This window comes from Pleurodeles waltl, chromosome 1_1, assembly GCF_031143425.1.
Source record: "Pleurodeles waltl isolate 20211129_DDA chromosome 1_1, aPleWal1.hap1.20221129, whole genome shotgun sequence".
Lineage (NCBI taxonomy): Eukaryota > Metazoa > Chordata > Amphibia > Caudata > Salamandridae > Pleurodeles > Pleurodeles waltl.
In genome coordinates this window covers 716,094,705-716,113,159 of record NC_090436.1, presented here as the reverse complement: position 1 = coordinate 716,113,159, position 18,455 = coordinate 716,094,705, and positions in this window count along the sequence as shown.

Sequence of the window (18,455 nt, the reverse complement as noted above, 5' to 3'; positions counted from 1 at the left end):
AGTGTTCCCCCAAGTCTCCCAATAAAAATGATGCCTCACTTGTGTGGGTAGGCCTAGCGCCCGAGACAGGAAACGCCCCAATGCGCAACGTGGTCACATCCAATTTTTTTAAAGAAAACAGAGGTGTTTTTTGCAAAGTGCCTACCTGTAGATTTTGGCCTGTAGCTCAGCCAGCACCTAGGGAAACCTAACAAACCTGTGCATTTCTGAAAACTAGAGACCTAGGGGAATCCAAGATGGGGTGACTTGTGGGGCTCAGGCCAGGTTCTGTTACCCAGAATCCTTTGCAAACCTCAAAATTTGGCTAAAAAAACACATGTTCATCACATTTCTGTGGCAGAAAGTTCTGGAATCTGAGAGGAGCCACAAATTTCCTTCCACCCAGCGTTCCCCCAAGTCTCCCGATAAAAATGATACCTCACTTGTGTGGGTAGGCCTAGCGCCCGCAACAGGAAACGCCCCAAAGCGCAACTTGGACACATCCAAATTTTTGAAAGAAAACAGAGGTGTTTTTTGCAAAGTGCCTACCTGTATATTTTGGCCTCTAGCTTAGCCGGCACCTAGGGAAACCTACCAAACCTGTGCATTTCTGAAAACTAGAGACCTAGTGGAATCCAAGATGGGGTGACTTGTGGGGCTCGGACCAGGTTCTGTTACCCAGAATCCTTTGCAAACCTCAAAATTTGGCTAAAAAAACACATGTTCCTCACATTTCTGTGGTAGAAAGTTCTGGAATCTGAGAGGAGCCACAAATTTCCTTCCACCCAGCATTCCCCCAAGTCTCCCGATAAAAATGAAACCTCACTTGTGTGGGTAGGCCTAGCGCCTGCGACAGGAAACGCCCCAAAGCGCAACGTGGACACGACCAAATTTGTGAAAGAAAACAGAGGTGTTTTTTGCAAAGTGCCTACCTGTAGATTTTGGCCTCTAGATCAGCCGGCACCTAGGGAAACCTAACAAACCTGTGCATTTCTGAAAACTAGAGACCTAGGGGAATCCAAGATGGGGTGACTTGTGGGGCTCAGGCCAGGTTCTGTTACCCAGAATCCTTTGCAAACCTCAAAATTTGGCTAAAAAAACACATGTTCATCACATTTCTGTGGCAGAAAGTTCTGGAATCTGAGAGGAGCCACAAATTTCCTTCCACCCAGCGTTCCCCCAAGTCTCCCGATAAAAATGATACCTCACTTGTGTGGGTAGGCCTAGCGCCCGCAACAGGAAACGCCCCAAAGCGCAACTTGGACACATCCAAATTTTTGAAAGAAAACAGAGGTGTTTTTTGCAAAGTGCCTACCTGTATATTTTGGCCTCTAGCTTAGCCGGCACCTAGGGAAACCTACCAAACCTGTGCATTTCTGAAAACTAGAGACCTAGTGGAATCCAAGATGGGGTGACTTGTGGGGCTCGGACCAGGTTCTGTTACCCAGAATCCTTTGCAAACCTCAAAATTTGGCTAAAAAAACACATGTTCCTCACATTTCTGTGGTAGAAAGTTCTGGAATCTGAGAGGAGCCACAAATTTCCTTCCACCCAGCATTCCCCCAAGTCTCCCGATAAAAATGAAACCTCACTTGTGTGGGTAGGCCTAGCGCCTGCGACAGGAAACGCCCCAAAGCGCAACGTGGACACGACCAAATTTGTGAAAGAAAACAGAGGTGTTTTTTGCAAAGTGCCTACCTGTAGATTTTGGCCTCTAGATCAGCCGGCACCTAGGGAAACCTACCAAACCTGTGCATTTCTGAAAACTAGAGACCTAGTGGAATCCAAGTTGGGGTGACTTGTGGGGCTCGGACCAGATTCTGTTACCCAGAATCCTTTGCAAACCTCAAAATTTGGCTACAAAAACAGATGTTCCTCACATTTCTGTGGTAGAAAGTTCTGGAATCTGAGAGGAACCACAAATTTCCTTTTACCCAGCATTCCCCCAAGTCTCCCGATAAAAATGAAACCTCACTTGTGTGGGTAGGCCTAGCGCCCGCGACAGGAAACGCCCCAAAGCGCAACTTGGACACATCCAAATTTTTGAAAGAAAACAGAGGTGTTTTTTGCAAAGTGCATACCTGTAGATTTTGGCCTCTAGCTCAGCCGGCACCTAGGGAAACCTACCAAACCTGTGCATTTCTGAAAACTAGAGACCTAGGGGAATCCAAGCTGGGGTGACTTGTGGGGCTCGGACCAGGTTCTGTTACCCAGAATCCTTTGCAAACCTCAAAATTTGGCTAAAAAAACACATGTTCCTCACATTTCTGTGGCAGAAAGTTCTGGAATCCGAGAGGAGCCACAAATTTCCTTCCACCCAGCGTTCCACCAAGTCTCCCGATAAAAATGATACCTCACTTGTGTGGGTAGGCCTAGCGCCCGCGACAGGAAACGCCCCAAAGCGCAACGTGGACACATCCACATTTTTTAAAGAAAACAGAGGTGTTTTTTGCAAAGTGCCTACCTGTAGATTTTGGCCTCTAGCTCAGCCAGCACCTAGGGAAACCTACCAAACCTGTGCATTTCTGAAAACTAGAGACCTAGGGGAATCCAAGATGGGGTGACTTGTGGGGCTCAGGCCAGGTTCTGTTACCCAGAATCCTTTGCAAACCTCAAAATTTGGCTAAAAAAACACATGTTCATCACATTTCTGTGGCAGAAAGTTCTGGAATCTGAGAGGAGCCACAAATTTCCTTCCACCCAGCGTTCCCCCAAGTCTCCCGATAAAAATGATACCTCACTTGTGTGGGTAGGCCTAGCGCCCGCAACAGGAAACGCCCCAAAGCGCAACTTGGTCACATCCAAATTTTTGAAAGAAAACAGAGGTGTTTTTTGCAAAGTGCCTACCTGTAGATTTTGGCCTCTAGCTCAGCCAGCACCTAGGGAAACCTACCAAACCTGTGCATTTCTGAAAACTAGAGACCTAGGGGAATCCAAGATGTGGTGACTTGTGGGGCTCAGGCCAGGTTCTGTTACCCAGAATCCTTTGCAAACCTCAAAATTTGGCTAAAAAAACACATGTTCATCACATTTCTGTGGCAGAAAGTTCTGGAATCTGAGAGGAGCCACAAATTTCCTTCCACCCAGCGTTCCCCCAAGTCTCCCGATAAAAATGATACCTCACTTGTGTGGGTAGGCCTAGCGCCTGCAACAGGAAACGCCCCAAAGCGCAACTTGGACACATCCAAATTTTTTAAAGAAAACAGAGGTGTTTTTTGCAAAGTGCCTACCTGTAGATTTTGGCCTCTAGCTCAGCCAGCACCTAGGGAAACCTACCAAACCTGTGCATTTCTGAAAACTAGAGACCTAGGGGAATCCAAGATGGGGTGACTTGTGGGGCTCAGGCCAGGTTCTGTTACCCAGAATCCTTTGCAAACCTCAAAATTTGGCTAAAAAAACACATGTTCATCACATTTCTGTGGCAGAAAGTTCTGGAATCTGAGAGGAGCCACAAATTTCCTTCCACCCAGCGTTCCCCCAAGTCTCCCGATAAAAATGATACCTCACTTGTGTGGGTAGGCCTAGCGCCCGCAACAGGAAACGCCCCAAAGCGCAACTTGGACACATCCAAATTTTTGAAAGAAAACAGAGGTGTTTTTTGCAAAGTGCCTACCTGTAGATTTTGGCCTCTAGCTCAGCCAGCACCTAGGGAAACGTACCAAACCTGTGCATTTCTGAAAACTAGAGACCTAGGGGAATCCAAGATGGGGTGACTTGTGGGGCTCAGGCCAGGTTCTGTTACCCAGAATCCTTTGCAAACCTCAAAATTTGGCTAAAAAAACACATGTTCATCACATTTCTGTGGCAGAAAGTTCTGGAATCTGAGAAGAGCCACAAATTTCCTTCCACCCAGCGTTCCCCCAAGTCTCCCGATAAAAATGATACCTCACTTGTGTGGGTAGGCCTAGCGCCCGCAACAGGAAACGCCCCAAAGCGCAACTTGGACACATCCAAATTTTGAAAGAAAACAGAGGTGTTTTTTGCAAAGTGCCTACCTGTATATTTTGGCCTCTAGCTCAGCCGGCACCTAGGGAAACCTACCAAACCTGTGCATTTCTGAAAACTAGAGACCTAGTGGAATCCAAGATGGGGTGACTTGTGGGGCTCGGACCAGGTTCTGTTACCCAGAATCCTTTGCAAACCTCAAAATTTGGCTAAAAAAACACATGTTCCTCACATTTCTGTGGTAGAAAGTTCTGGAATCTGAGAGGAGCCACAAATTTCCTTCCACCCAGCATTCCCCCAAGTCTCCCGATAAAAATTAAACCTCACTTGTGTGGGTAGGCCTAGCGCCTGCGACAGGAAACGCCCCAAAGCGCAACGTGGACACGACCAAATTTGTGAAAGAAAACAGAGGTGTTTTTTGCAAAGTGCCTACCTGTAGATTTTGGCCTCTAGATCAGCCGGCACCTAGGGAAACCTACCAAACCTGTGCATTTCTGAAAACTAGAGACCTAGGGGAATCCAAGATGGGGTGACTTGTGGGGCTCTGACCAGGTTCTGTTACCCAGAATCCTTCGCAAACCTCAAAATGTGGCTAAAAAAACAGATGTTCCTCACATTTCTGTGGCAGAAAGTTCTGGAATCTGAGAGGAGCCACAAATTTCCTTCCACCCAGCGTTCCTCCAAGTCTCCCGATAAAAATGATACCTCACTTGTGTGGGTAGGCCTAGCGCCCGCGACAGGAAACGCCCCAAAGCGCAACTTGGACACATCCAAATTTTTGAAAGAAAACAGAGGTGTTTTTGGCAAAGGGCCTACCTGTAGATTTTGGCCTCTAGCTCAGCCGGCACCTAGGGAAACCTACCAAACCTGTGCATTTCTGAAAACTAGAGACCTAGGGGAATCCAAGATGGGGTGACTTGTGGGGCTCGGACCAGGTTCTGTTTCCCAGAATCCTTTGTAAACCTCAAAATTTGGCTAAAAAAACACATGTTCCTCACATTTCTGTGGCAGAAAGTTCTGGAATCTGAGAGGAGCCGCAAATTTTCTTCCACCCAGCGTTCCCCCAAGTCTCCCGATAAAAATGATACCTCACTTGTGTGGGTAGGCTTAGCGCCCGCGACAGGAAACGCCCCAAAGCGCAACGTGGACACATCCAATTTTTTTAAAGAAAACAGGTGTTTTTTGCAAAGTGCCTACCTGTAGATTTTGGCCTCTAGCTCAGCCGGCACCTAGGGAAACCTACCAAACCTGTGCATTTCTGAAAACTAGAGACCTAGGGGAATCCAAGATGGGGTGACTTGTGGGGCTCGGACCAGGTTCTGTTACCCAGAATCCTTTGCAAACCTCAAAATGTGGCTAAAAAAACACATGTTCCTCACATTTCTGTGGCAGAAAGTTCTGGAATCTGAGAGGAGCCACAAATTTCCTTCCACCCAGTGTTCCCCCAAGTCTCCAGATAAAAATTATACCTCACTTGTGTGGGTAGGCCTAGCGCCCGCAACAGGAAACGCCCCAAAGCGCAACGTGGTCACATCCAATTTTTTTAAAGAAAACAGAGGTGTTTTTTGCGAAGTGCCTACCTGAAGATTTTGGCCTCTAGCTCAGCCGGCACCTAGGCAAACCTACCAAACCTGTGCATTTCTGAAAACTAGAGACCTAGGGGAATCCAAGATGGGGTGACTTGTGGGGCTCGGACCAGGTTCTGTTAGCCAGAATCCTTTGCAAACCTCAAAATTTGGCTAAAAAAACACATGTTCCTCAAATTTCTGTGGCAGAAAGTTCTGGAATCTGAGAGGAGCCACAAATTTCCTTCCACCCAGCGTTCCCCGAAGTCTCCTGATAAAAATGATACTTCACTTGTGTGGGTAGGCCTAGCGCCCGCAACAGGAAACGCCCCAAAGCGCAACGTGGTCACATCCAATTTTTTGAAAGAAAACAGAGGTGTTTTTTGCGAAGTGCCTACCTGTAGATTTTGGCCTCTAGCTCAGCCGGCACCAAGGCAAACCTACCAAACCTGTGCATTTCTGAAAACTAGAGACCTAGGGGAATCCAAGATGGGGCAGAATCCTTTGCAAACCTCAAAATTTGGCTAAAAAAACACATGTTCCTCACATTTCTGTGGCAGAAAGTTCTGGAATCTGAGAGGAGCCACAAATTTCCTTCAACCCAGCGTTCCTCCAAGTCTCCCGATAAAAATGATAACTCACTTGTGTGGGTAGGCCTAGCGCCCGCGACAGGAAACACCCCAAAGCGCAACTTGGACACATCCAAATTTTTGAAAGAAAACAGAGGTGTTTTTTGCAAAGTGCCTACCTGTAGATTTTGGCCTCTAGCTCAGCCAGCACCTAGGGAAACCTACCAAACCTGTGCATTTCTGAAAACTAGAGACCTAGGGGAATCCAAGATGGGGTGACTTGTGGGGTTCGGACCAGGTTCTGTTACCCAGAATCCTTTGCAAACCTCAAAATTTGGCTAAAAAAACACATGTTCCTCACATTTCTGTGGCAGAAAGTTCTGGAATCTGAGAGGAGCCACAAATTTTCTTCCACCCAGCGTTCCCCCAAGTCTTCCGATAAAAATTATACCTCACTTGTGTGGGTAGGCCTAGCGCCCGCGACAGGAAACGCCCCAAAGCGCAACGTGGTCACATCCAATTTTTTGAAAGAAAACAGAGGTGTTTTTTGCGAAGTGCCTACCTGTAGATTTTGGCCTCTAGCTGAGCCGGCACCTAGGCAAACCTACCAAACCTGTGCATTTCTGAAAACTAGAGACCTAGGGGAATCCAAGATGGGGTGACTTGTGGGGCTCGGACCAGGTTCTGTTAGCCAGAATCCTTTGCAAACCTCAAAATTTGGCTAAAAAAACACATGTTCCTCAAATTTCTGTGGCAGAAAGTTCTGGAATCTGAGAGGAGCCACAAATTTCCTTCCACCCAGCGTTCCCCCAAGTCTCCCGATAAAAATGATACCTCACTTGTGTGGGTAGGCCTAGCGCCCGCGACAGGAAACGCCCCAAAGCGCAACGTGGACACATCCACATTTTTTAAAGAAAACAGAGGTGTTTTTTGCAAAGTGCCTACCTGTAGATTTTGGCCTCTAGCTCAGCCAGCACCTAGGGAAACCTACCAAACCTGTGCATTTCTGAAAACTAGAGACCTAGGGGAATCCAAGATGGGGTAACTTGTGGCGCTCGGACCAGGTTCTGTTACCCAGAATCCTTTGCAAACCTCAAAATTTGGCTAAAACAACACATGTTCCTCACATTTCTGTGGCAGAAAGTTCTGGAATCTGGGAGGAGCCACAAATTTCCTTCCACCCAGCGTTCCCCCAAGTCTCCCGATAAAAATGATACCTCACTTGTGTGGGTAGGCCTAGCGCCCGCGACAGGAAACGCCCCAAAGCGCAACGTGGACACATCCAATTTTTTTAAAGAAAATAGAGGTGATTTTTGCGAAGTGCCTACCTGTAGATTTTGGCCTCTAGCTCAGCCGGCACCTAGGGAAACCTACCAAACCTGTGCATTTCTGAAAACTAGAGACCTAGGGGAATCCAAGTTGGGGTGACTTGTGGGGCTCGGACCAGGTTCTGTTACCCAGAATCCTTTGCAAACCTCAAAATTTGGCTAAAACAACACATGTTCCTCACATTTCTGTGGCAGAAAGTTCTGGAATCTGAGAGGAGCCACAAATTTCCTTCCACGCAGCGTTCCCCCAAGTCTCCCGATAAAAATGATACCTCACTTGTGTGGGTAGGCCTAGCGCTCGCAACAGGAAACGACCCAAAGCGCAACGTGGACACATCCAAATTTTTGAAAGAAAACAGAGGTGTTTTTTGCAAAGTGCCTACCTGTAGATTTTGGCCTCTAGCTCAGCCGGCACCTAGGGAAACCTACCAAACCTGTGCATTTCTGAAAACTAGAGAGCTAGGGGAATCCAAGATAGGGTGACTTGTGGGGCTCGGACCAGGTTCTGTTACCCAGAATCCTTTGCAAACCTCAAAATTTGGCTAAAAAAACACATGTTCCTCACATTTCTGTGGCAGAAAGTTCTGCAATCTGAGAGGAGCCACAAATTTCCTTCCACCCAGTGTTCCCCCAAGTCTCCCGATAAAAATGATACCTCACTTGTGTGGGTAGGCCTAGCGCCCGCGACAGGAAACGCCCCAAAGCGCAACGTGGACACATCCAATTTTTGGAAAGAAAACAGGTGTTTTTTGCAAAGTGCCTACCTGTAGATTTTGGCCTCTAGCTCAGCCGGCACCTAAGGGAAACCTACCAAACCTGTGCATTTCTGAAAACTAGAGACCTGGGGGAATCCAAGATGGGGTGACTTGTGGGGCTCGGACCAGGTTCTGTATACCCAGAATCCTTTGCAAACCTCAAAATTTGGCTAAAAAAAACACATGTTCCTCACATTTCTGTGGCAGAAAGTTCTGGAATCTGAGAGGAGCCACAAATTTCCTTCCACCCAGTGTTCCCCCAAGTCTCCCGATAAAAATGATACCTCACTTGTGTGGGTAGGCCTAGCGCCCGCGACAGGAAACGCCCCAATGCGCAACGTGGTCACATCCAATTTTTTGAAAGAAAACAGAGGTGTTTTTTTGCGAAGTGCCTACCTGTAGATTTTGGACTCTAGCTCATCCGGCACCTAGGCAAACCTACCAAACCTGTGCATTTCTGAAAACTAGAGACCTAGGTGGAATCCAAGATGGGGTGACTTGTTGGGGCTCGGACCAGGTTCTGTTACCCAGAATCCTTTGCAAACCTCAAAATTTGGCTAAAAAAACACATGTTCCTCAAATTTCTGTGTCAGAAAGTTCTGGAATCAGAGAGGAGCTACAAATTTCCTTCCACCCAGCGTTCCCTCAAGTCTCCCGATAAAAATGATACCTCACTTGTGTGGGTAGGCCTAGCGCCCGCGACAGGAAACGCCCCAAAGCGCAACGTGGACACATCCAATTTTTTAAAGAAAATAGAGGTGATTTTTGCATAGTGCCTACCTGTAGATTTTGGCCTCTAGCTCAGCCGGCACCCAGGGAAACCTACCAAACCTGTGCATTTCTGAAAACTAGAGGACCTAGGGGAATCCAAGATGGGGTGACTTGTGGGGCTCGGACCAGGGTTCTGTTACCCAGAATCCTTTGCAAACCTCAAAATTTGGCTAAAACAACACATGTTCCTCACATTTCTGTGGCAGAAAGTTCTGGAATCTGAGAGGAGCCACAAATTTCCTTCCACGCAGCGTTCCCCCAAGGTCTCCCGATAAAAATGATACCTCACTTGCGTGGGTAGGCCTAGCGCCCGCAACAGGAAACGACCCAAAGCTCAACGTGGACACATCCACATTTTTTAAAGAAAACAGAGGTGTTTTTTGCAAAGTGCCTACCTGTAGATTTTGGCCTCTAGCTCAGCCGGCACCCTAGGGAAACCTACCAAACCTGTGCATTTCTAAAAACTAGAGAGCTAGGGGAATCCAAGATAGGGTGACTTGTGGGGCTCGGACCAGGTTCTGTTACCCAGAATCCTTTGCAAACCTCAAAATTTGGCAAAAAAAACCACATGTTCCTCACATTTCTGTGGCAGAAAGTTCTGGAATCTGAGAGGAGCCACAAATTTCCTTCCACCACAGCGTTCCCCCAAGTCTCCCGATAAAAATGATACCTCACTTGTGTGGGTAGGCCTAGCGCCCCGCGACAGGAAACGCCCCAAAGCACAACGTGGACACATCCATATTTTTTTAAAGAAAAAAGAGGTGTTTTTTGCGAAGTGCCTACCTGTAGATTTTGGCCTCTAGCTCAGCCAGCACCTAGGGAAACCTACCAAACCTGTGCATTTCTGAAAACTAGAGACCTAGGGGAATCCAAGATGGGGTGACTTGTGGGGCTTCGGACCAAGTTCTGTTACCCAGAATCCTTTGCAACCTCAAAATTTGGCTAAAACAAAACACATGTTCCTCAAATTTCTGTGGCAGAAAGTTCTGGAATCTGAGAGGAGCCACAAATTTCCTTCCACCCAGCGTTCCCCCCAAGTCTCCCGATAAAAATGATACCTCACTTGTGTGGGTAGGCCTAGCGCCCGCGGACAGGAAACGCCCCCAAAGCGCAACGTGGACACATCCAATTTTTTGAAAGAAAATAGAGGTGATTTTTGCAAAGTGCCTACCTGTAGATTTTGGCCTCTAGCTCAGCCGGCACCTAGGGAAACCTACCAAACCTGTGCATTTCTGAAAACTAGAGACCTAGGGGAATCCAGGATGGGGTGACTTGTAGGGCTCGGACCAGGTTCTGTTACCCAGAATCCTTTGCAAACCTCAAAATTTGGCTAAAACAACACATGTTCCTCACATTTGTGTGGCAGAAAGTTCTGGAATCTGAGAGGCCACAAATTTCCTTCCACCCAGCGTTCCCCCAAGTCTCCCGATAAAAATTATATCTCACTTGTGTGGGTAGGCCTAGCGCCCCGCGACAGGAAACGCCCCAAAGCGCAACGTGGACACATCCAAATTTTTGAAAGAAAACAGAGGTGTTTTTTGCAAAGTGCCTACCTGTTAGATTTTTGGCCTCTAGATCAGCCGGCACCTAGGGAAACCTACCAAACCTGTGCATTTCTGAAAACTAGAGACCTAGGGGAATCCAAGATGGGGTGACTTGTGGGGCTTCTGACCAGGTTCTGTTACCCAGAATCCTTCGCAAACCTCAAAATTTGGCTAAAAAAACAGATGTTCCTCACATTTCTGTGGCAGAAAGTTCTGGAATCTGAGAGGAGCCACAAATTTCCTTCCACGTAGCGTTCCCCCAAGTCTCCCGATAAAAATGATACCTCACTTGTGTGGGTAGGCCTAGCGCCCGCAACAGGAAACGACCCCAAAGCGCAACGTGGACACATCCAAATTTTTGAAAGAAAACAGAGGTGTTTTTTGCAAAGTGCCTACCTGTAGATTTTGGCCTCTAGCTCAGCCGGCACCTAGGGAAACCTACCAAACCTGTGCATTTCTGAAAACTAGAGAGCTAGGGGAATCCAAGATAGGGTGACTTGTGGGGCTCGGACCAGGTTCTGTTACCCAGAATCCTTTGCAAACCTCAAAATTTGGCTAAAAAAACACATGTTCCTCACATTTCTGTGGCAGAAAGTTCTGCAATCTGAGAGGAGCCACAAAATTTCCCTTCCACCCAGTGTTCCCCCAAGTCTCCCGATAAAAATTATGCCTCACTTGTGTGGGTAGGCCTAGCGCCCGCGACAGGGAAACGCCCCAATTGCGCAACGTGGTCACATCCAATTTTTTGAAAGAAAACAGAGGTGTTTTTTTGCGAAGTGCCTACCTGTAGATTGTGGACTCTAGCTCATCCGGCACCTAGGCAAACCTACCAAACCTGTGCATTTCTGAAAACTAGAGACCTAGGGGAATCCAAGATGGGGTGACCTTGTGGGCTCGGACCAGGTTCTGTTACCCAGAATCCTTTGCAAACCTCAAAATTTGGCTAAAAAAACACATGTTCCTCAAATTTTCTGTGGCAGAAAAGTTCTGGAATCTGAGAGGAGCCACAAATTTCCTTCCACCCAGCGTTCCCTCAAGTCTCCCGATAAAAATGATACCTCACTTGTGTGGGGTAGGCCTAGCACCCGCGACAGGAAACGCCCCAAAGCGCAACGTGGACACATCCAATTTTTTTAAAGAAAATAGAGTTGATTTTTGCGAAGTGCCTACCTGTAGATTTTGGCCTCTAGCTCAGCCGGGCACCTAGGGAAACCTACCAAACCTGTGCATTTCTGAAAACTAGAGACCTAGGGGAATCCAAGATGGGGTGACTTGTGGGGCTCGGACCAGGTTCTGTTACCCAGAATCCTTTGCAAACCTCAAAATTTGGCTAAAACAACACATGTTCCTCACATTTCTGTGGCAGAAAGTTCTGGAATCTGGAGAGGAGCCACAAATTTCCTTCCACGCAGCGTTCCCTCAAGTCTCCCGATAAAAATGATACCTCACTTGTGTGGGGTAGGCCTAGCGCCCGCAACAGGAAACGACCCAAAGCGCAACGTGGACACATCCAAATTTTTTAAAGAAAACAGAGGTGATTTTTGCAAAGTGCCCTACCTGTAGATTTTGGCCTCTAGCTCAGCCGGGGCACCTAGGGAAACCTACCAAACCTGTGCATTTCTGAAAACTAGAGACCTAGGGGAATCCAAGATGGGGTGACTTGTGGGGCTCGGACCAGGTTCTGTTACCCAGAATCCTTCGCAAACCTAAAAATTTGGCTAAAAAAACAGATGTTCCTCACATTTCTGTGGCAGAAAGTTCTGGAATCTGAGAGGAGCCACAAATTTCCTTCCACCCAGCGTTCCTCCAAGTCTCCCGATAAAAATGATACCTCACTTGTGTGGGTAGGCCTAGCGCGCCGCGACAGGAAAACGCCCCAAAGCGCAACGTGGAACACATCCAATTTTTTTAAAGAAAACGGGTTGTTTTTTGCAAAGTGCCTACCTGTAGATTTTGGCCTGTAGCTCAGCCGGCAACCTAGGGAAACCTACCAAACCTGTGCATTTCTGAAAACTAGAGACCTAGGGGAATCCAAGATGGGTGTGACTTGTGGGGCTCGGACCAGGTTCTGTTACCCAGAATCCTTTGCAAACCTCAAAATTTGGCTAAAAAAACACATGTTCCTCACATTTCTGTGGCAGAAAGTTCTGGAATCTGAAGAGGAGCCACAAATTTCCTTCCACCCAGAGTTTCCCCCAAGTCTCCCGATAAAAATGATACCTCACTTGTGTGGGTAGGCCTAGCGCCCGCAACAGGAAACGCCCCAAAGCGCAACGTGGTCACATCCAATTTTTTGAAAGAAAACAGAGGTGTTTTTTGCAAAGTGCCTACCTGTAGATTTTGGCCTCTAGCTCAGCCGGGCACCTAGGCAAACCTACCAAACCTGTGCATTTCTGAAAACTAGAGAACTAGGGGAATCCAAGATGGGGTGACTTGTGGGGCTCGGACAAGGTTCTGTTAGCCAGAATCCTTTGCAAACCTCAAAATTTGGCTAAAAAAACTCATGTTCCTCAAATTTCTGTGGCAGAAAGTTCTGGAATCTGAGAGGAGCCACAAATTTCCCTTCCACGCAGCGTTCCCCCCAAGTCTCCCGATAAAAATGATACCTCACTTGTGTGGGTAGGCCTAGCGCCCGCAACAGGAAACGCCCCAAAGCGCAACGTGGACACATCCAATTTTTTGAAAGAAAAATAGAGGTGATTTTTGCGAAGTGCCTATATGTAGATTTTGGCCTCTAGCTCAGCGGGCACCTAGGGAAACCTACCAAACCTGTGCATTTCTGAAAACTAGAGACCTAGGGGAATCCAAGATGGGGTAACTTGTGGGGCCTCGGACCAGGTTCTGTTACCCAGAATCCTTTGCAAACCTCAAAATTTGGCTAAAACAACACATGTTCCTCACATTTCTGTGGCAGAAAGTTCTGGAATCTGGGAGGAGCCACAAATTTCCTTCCACCCAGCGTTCCCCCAAGTCTCCCGATAAAAATTATATCTCACTTGTGTGGGTAGGCCTAGCGCCCGCGACAGGAAACGCCCCAAAGCGCAACGTGGGGTCACATCCAATTTTTTTAAAGAAAACAGATGGTGTTTTTTGCAAAGTGCCTACCTGTATATTTTGGCCTCTAGCTCAGCCGTTACCTAGGGAAACCTACCAAACCTGTGCATTTCTGAAAACTAGAGACCTAGTGGAATCCAAAGTTGGGGTGACTTGTGGGGCTCGGACCAGGTTCTGTTACCCAGAATCCTTTGCAAACCTCAAAATTTGGCTAAAACAACACATGTTCCTCACATTTCTGTGGCAGAAAGTTCTGGAATCTGAGAGGAGACACAAATTTCCTTCCACGCAGCGTTCCCCCCAAGTCTCCCGATAAAAATGATACCTCACTTGTGTGGGTAGGCCTAGCGCCCCCGCAACAGGAAACGACCCAAAGCGCAACGGTGAACACATCCAAATTTTTGAAAGAAAACAGAGGTGTTTTTTGCAAAGTGCCTACCTGTAGATTTTGGCCTCTAGCTCAGCCGGGCACCTAGGGAAACCTACCAAACCTGTGCATTTCTGAAAACTAGAGAGCTAGGGGAATCCAAGATAGGGTGACTTGTGTGGGGCTCGGACCAGGTTCTGTTACCCAGAATCCTTTGCAAACCTCAAAATTTGGCAAAAAAACCACATGTTCCTCACATTTTCTGTGGCAGAAAGTTCTGGAATCTGAGAGGAGCCACAAATTTCCTTCCACCCAGCGTTCCCTCAAGTCTCCCGATAAAAATGATACCTCACTTGTGTGGGTAGGCCTAGCGCCCGCGACAGGAAACGCCCCAAAGCGCAACGTGGACACATCCAATTTTTTTAAAGAAAATAGAGTTGATTTTTGCGAAGTGCCTACCTGTAGATTTTGGCCTCTAGCTCAGCCGGCACCTAGGGAAACCTACCAAACCTGTGCATTTCTGAAAACTAGAGACCGAGGGGGAATCCAAGATGGGGTGACTTGTGGGGCTCGGACCAGGTTCTGTTACCCAGAATCCTTTGCAAACCTCAAAATTTGGCTAAAACAACACATGTTCCTCAAATTTCTGTGGCAGAAAGTTCTGGAATCTGAGAGGAGCCACAAATTTCCTTCCACCCAGCGTTCCCCCAAGTCTGCCGATAAAAATGATACCTCACTTGTGTGGGTAGGCCTAGCGCCCGCGACAGGAAACGCCCCAAAGCGCAACGTGGACACATCCAATTTTTTGAAAGAAAATAGAGGTGATTTTTGCAAAGTGCCTACCTGTAGATTTTGGCCTCTAGCTCAGCCGGCACCTAGGGAAACCTACCAAACCTGTGCATTTCTGAAAACTAGAGACCTAGGGGAATCCAAGATGGGGTGACTTGTAGGGCTCGGACCAGGTTCTGTTACCCAGAATCCTTTGCAAACCTCAAAATTTGGCTAAAACAACACATGTTCCTCACATTTCTGTGGCAGAAAGTTCTGGAATCTGAGAGGAGCCACAAATTTCCTTCCACCCAGCGTTCCCCCAAGTCTCCCGATAAAAATTATATCTCACTTGTGTGGGTAGGCCTAGCGCCCGCGACAGGAAACGCCCCAAAGCGCAACGTGGACACATCCAAATTTTTGAAAGAAAACAGAGGTGTTTTTTGCAAAGTGCCTACCTGTAGATTTTGGCCTCTAGATCAGCCGCCACCTAGGGAAACCTACCAAACCTGTGCATTTCTGAAAACTAGAGACCTAGGGGAATCCAAGATGGGGTGACTTGTGGGGCTCTGACCAGGTTCTGTTACCCAGAATCCTTCGCAAACCTCAAAATTTGGCTAAAAAACAGATGTTCCTCACATTTCTGTGGCAGAAAGTTCTGGAATCTAAAGGAGCCACAAATTTCCTTCCACCCAGTGTTCCCCCAAGTCTCCCGATAAAAATGATACCTCACTTGTGTGGGTAGGCCTAGCGCCCGCAACAGGAAACGCCCCAAAGCGCAACGTGGTCACATCCAATTTTTTGAAAGAAAACAGAGGTGTTTTTTGCAAAGTGCCTACCTGTAGATTTTGGCCTCTAGCTCAGCCGGCACCTAGGCAAACCTACCAAACCTGTGCATTTCTGAAAACTAGAGAACTAGGGGAATCCAAGATGGGGTGACTTGTGGGGCTCGGACAAGGTTCTGTTAGCCAGAATCCTTTGCAAACCTCAAAATTTGGCTAAAAAAACACATGTTCCTCAAATTTCTGTGGCAGAAATTTCTGGAATCTGAGAGGAGCCACAAATTTCCTTCCACCCAGCCTTCCCCCAAGTCTCCCGATAAAAATGATACCTCACTTGTGTGGGTAGGCCTAGCGCCCGCGACAGGAAACGCCCCAAAGCGCAACGTGGACACATCCAATTTTTTGAAAGAAAATAGAGGTGATTTTTGCGAAGTGCCTATCTGTAGATTTTGGCCTCTAGCTCAGCGGGCACCTAGGGAAACCTACCAAACCTGTGCATTTCTGAAAACTAGAGACCTAGGGGAATCCAAGATGGGGTAACTTGTGGGGCTCGCACCAGGTTCTGTTACCCAGAATCCTTTGCAAACCTCAAAATTTGGCTAAAACAACACATGTTCCTCACATTTCTGTGGCAGAAAGTTCTGGAATCTGGGAGGAGCCACAAATTTCCTTCCACCCAGCGTTCCCCCAAGTCTCCCGATAAAAATGATACCTCACTTGTGTGGGTAGGCCTAGCGCCCGCGACAGGAAACGCCCCAAAGCGCAACGTGGTCACATCCAATTTTTTTAAAGAAAACAGAGGTGTTTTTTGCAAAGTGCCTACCTGTAGATTTTGGCCTGTAGCTCAGCCGGCACCTAGGGAAACCTACCAAACCTGTGCATTTCTGAAAACTAGAGACCTAGGGGAATCCAAGATGGGGTGACTTGTGGGGCTCGGACCAGGTTCTGTTACCCAGAATCCTTTGCAAACCTCAAAATTTGGCTAAAAAAACACATGTTCCTCACATTTCTGTGGCAGAAAGTTCTGGAATCTGAGAGGAGCCACAAATTTCCTTCCACCCAGAGTTCCCCCAAGTCTCCCGATAAAAATGATACCTCACTTGTGTGGGTAGGCCTAGCGCCCGCAACAGGAAACGCCCCAAAGCGCAACGTGGTCACATCCAATTTTTTGAAAGAAAACAGAGGTGTTTTTTGCAAAGTGCCTACCTGTAGATTTTGGCCTCTAGCTCAGCCGGCACCTAGGCAAACCTACCAAACCTGTGCATTTCTGAAAACTAGAGAACTAGGGGAATCCAAGATGGGGTGACTTGTGGGGCTCGGACAAGGTTCTGTTAGCCAGAATCCTTTGCAAACCTCAAAATTTGGCTAAAAAAACACATGTTCCTCAAATTTCTGTGGCAGAAAGTTCTGGAATCTGAGAGGAGCCACAAATTTCCTTCCACGCAGCGTTCCCCCAAGTCTCCCGATAAAAATGATACCTCACTTGTGTGGGTAGGCCTAGCGCCCGCAACAGGAAACGCCCCAAAGCGCAACGTGGACACATCCAATTTTTTGAAAGAAAATAGAGGTGATTTTTGCGAAGTGCCTATATGTAGATTTTGGCCTCTAGCTCAGCGGGCACCTAGGGAAACCTACCAAACCTGTGCATTTCTGTAAACTAGAGACCTAGGGGAATCCAAGATGGGGTAACTTGTGGGGCTCGGACCAGGTTCTGTTACCCAGAATCCTTTGCAAACCTCAAAATTTGGCTAAAACAACACATGTTCCTCACATTTCTGTGGCAGAAAGTTCTGGAATCTGGGAGGAGCCACAAATTTCCTTCCACCCAGCGTTCCCCCAAGTCTCCCGATAAAAATGATACCTCACTTGTGTGGGTAGGCCTAGCGCCCGCGACAGGAAACGCCCCAAAGCGCAACGTGGTCACATCCAATTTTTTTAAAGAAAACAGAGGTGTTTTTTGCAAAGTGCCTACCTGTATATTTTGGCCTCTAGCTCAGCCGTTACCTAGGGAAACCTACCAAACCTGTGCATTTCTGAAAACTAGAGACCTAGTGGAATCCAAGTTGGGGTGACTTGTGGGGCTCGGACCAGGTTCTGTTACCCAGAATCCTTTGCAAACCTCAAAATTTGGCTAAAACAACACATGTTCCTCACATTTCTGTGGCAGAAAGTTCTGGAATCTGAGAGGAGACACAAATTTCCTTCCACGCAGCGTTCCCCCAAGTCTCCCGATAAAAATGATACCTCACTTGTGTGGGTAGGCCTAGCGCCCGCAACAGGAAACGACCCAAAGCGCAACGTGAACACATCCAAATTTTTGAAAGAAAACAGAGGTGTTTTTTGCAAAGTGCCTACCTGTAGATTTTGGCCTCTAGCTCAGCCGGCACCTAGGGAAACCTACCAAACCTGTGTATTTCTGAAAACTAGAGAGCTAGGGGAATCCAAGATAGGGTGACTTGTGGGGCTCGGACCAGGTTCTGTTACCCAGAATCCTTTGCAAACCTCAAAATTTGGCAAAAAAACCACATGTTCCTCACATTTCTGTGGCAGAAAGTTCTGGAATCTGAGAGGAGCCACAAATTTCCTTCCACCCAGCGTTTCCTCAAGTCTCCCGATAAAAATGATACCTCACTTGTGTGGGTAGGCCTAGCGCCCGCGACAGGAAACGCCCCAAAGCGCAACGTGGACACATCCAATTTTTTTAAAGAAAATAGAGTTGATTTTTGCGAAGTGCCTACCTGTAGATTTTGGCCTCTAGCTCAGCCGGCACCTAGGGAAACCTACCAAACCTGTGCATTTCTGAAAACTAGAGACCGAGGGGAATCCAAGATGGGGTGACTTGAGGGGCTCGGACCAGGTTCTGTTACCCAGAATCCTTTGCAAACCTCAAAATTTGGCTAAAACAACACATGTTCCTCAAATTTCTGTGGCAGAAAGTTCTGGAATCTGAGAGGAGCCACAAATTTCCTTCCACCCAGCGTTCCCCCAAGTCTGCCGATAAAAATGATACCTCACTTGTGTGGGTAGG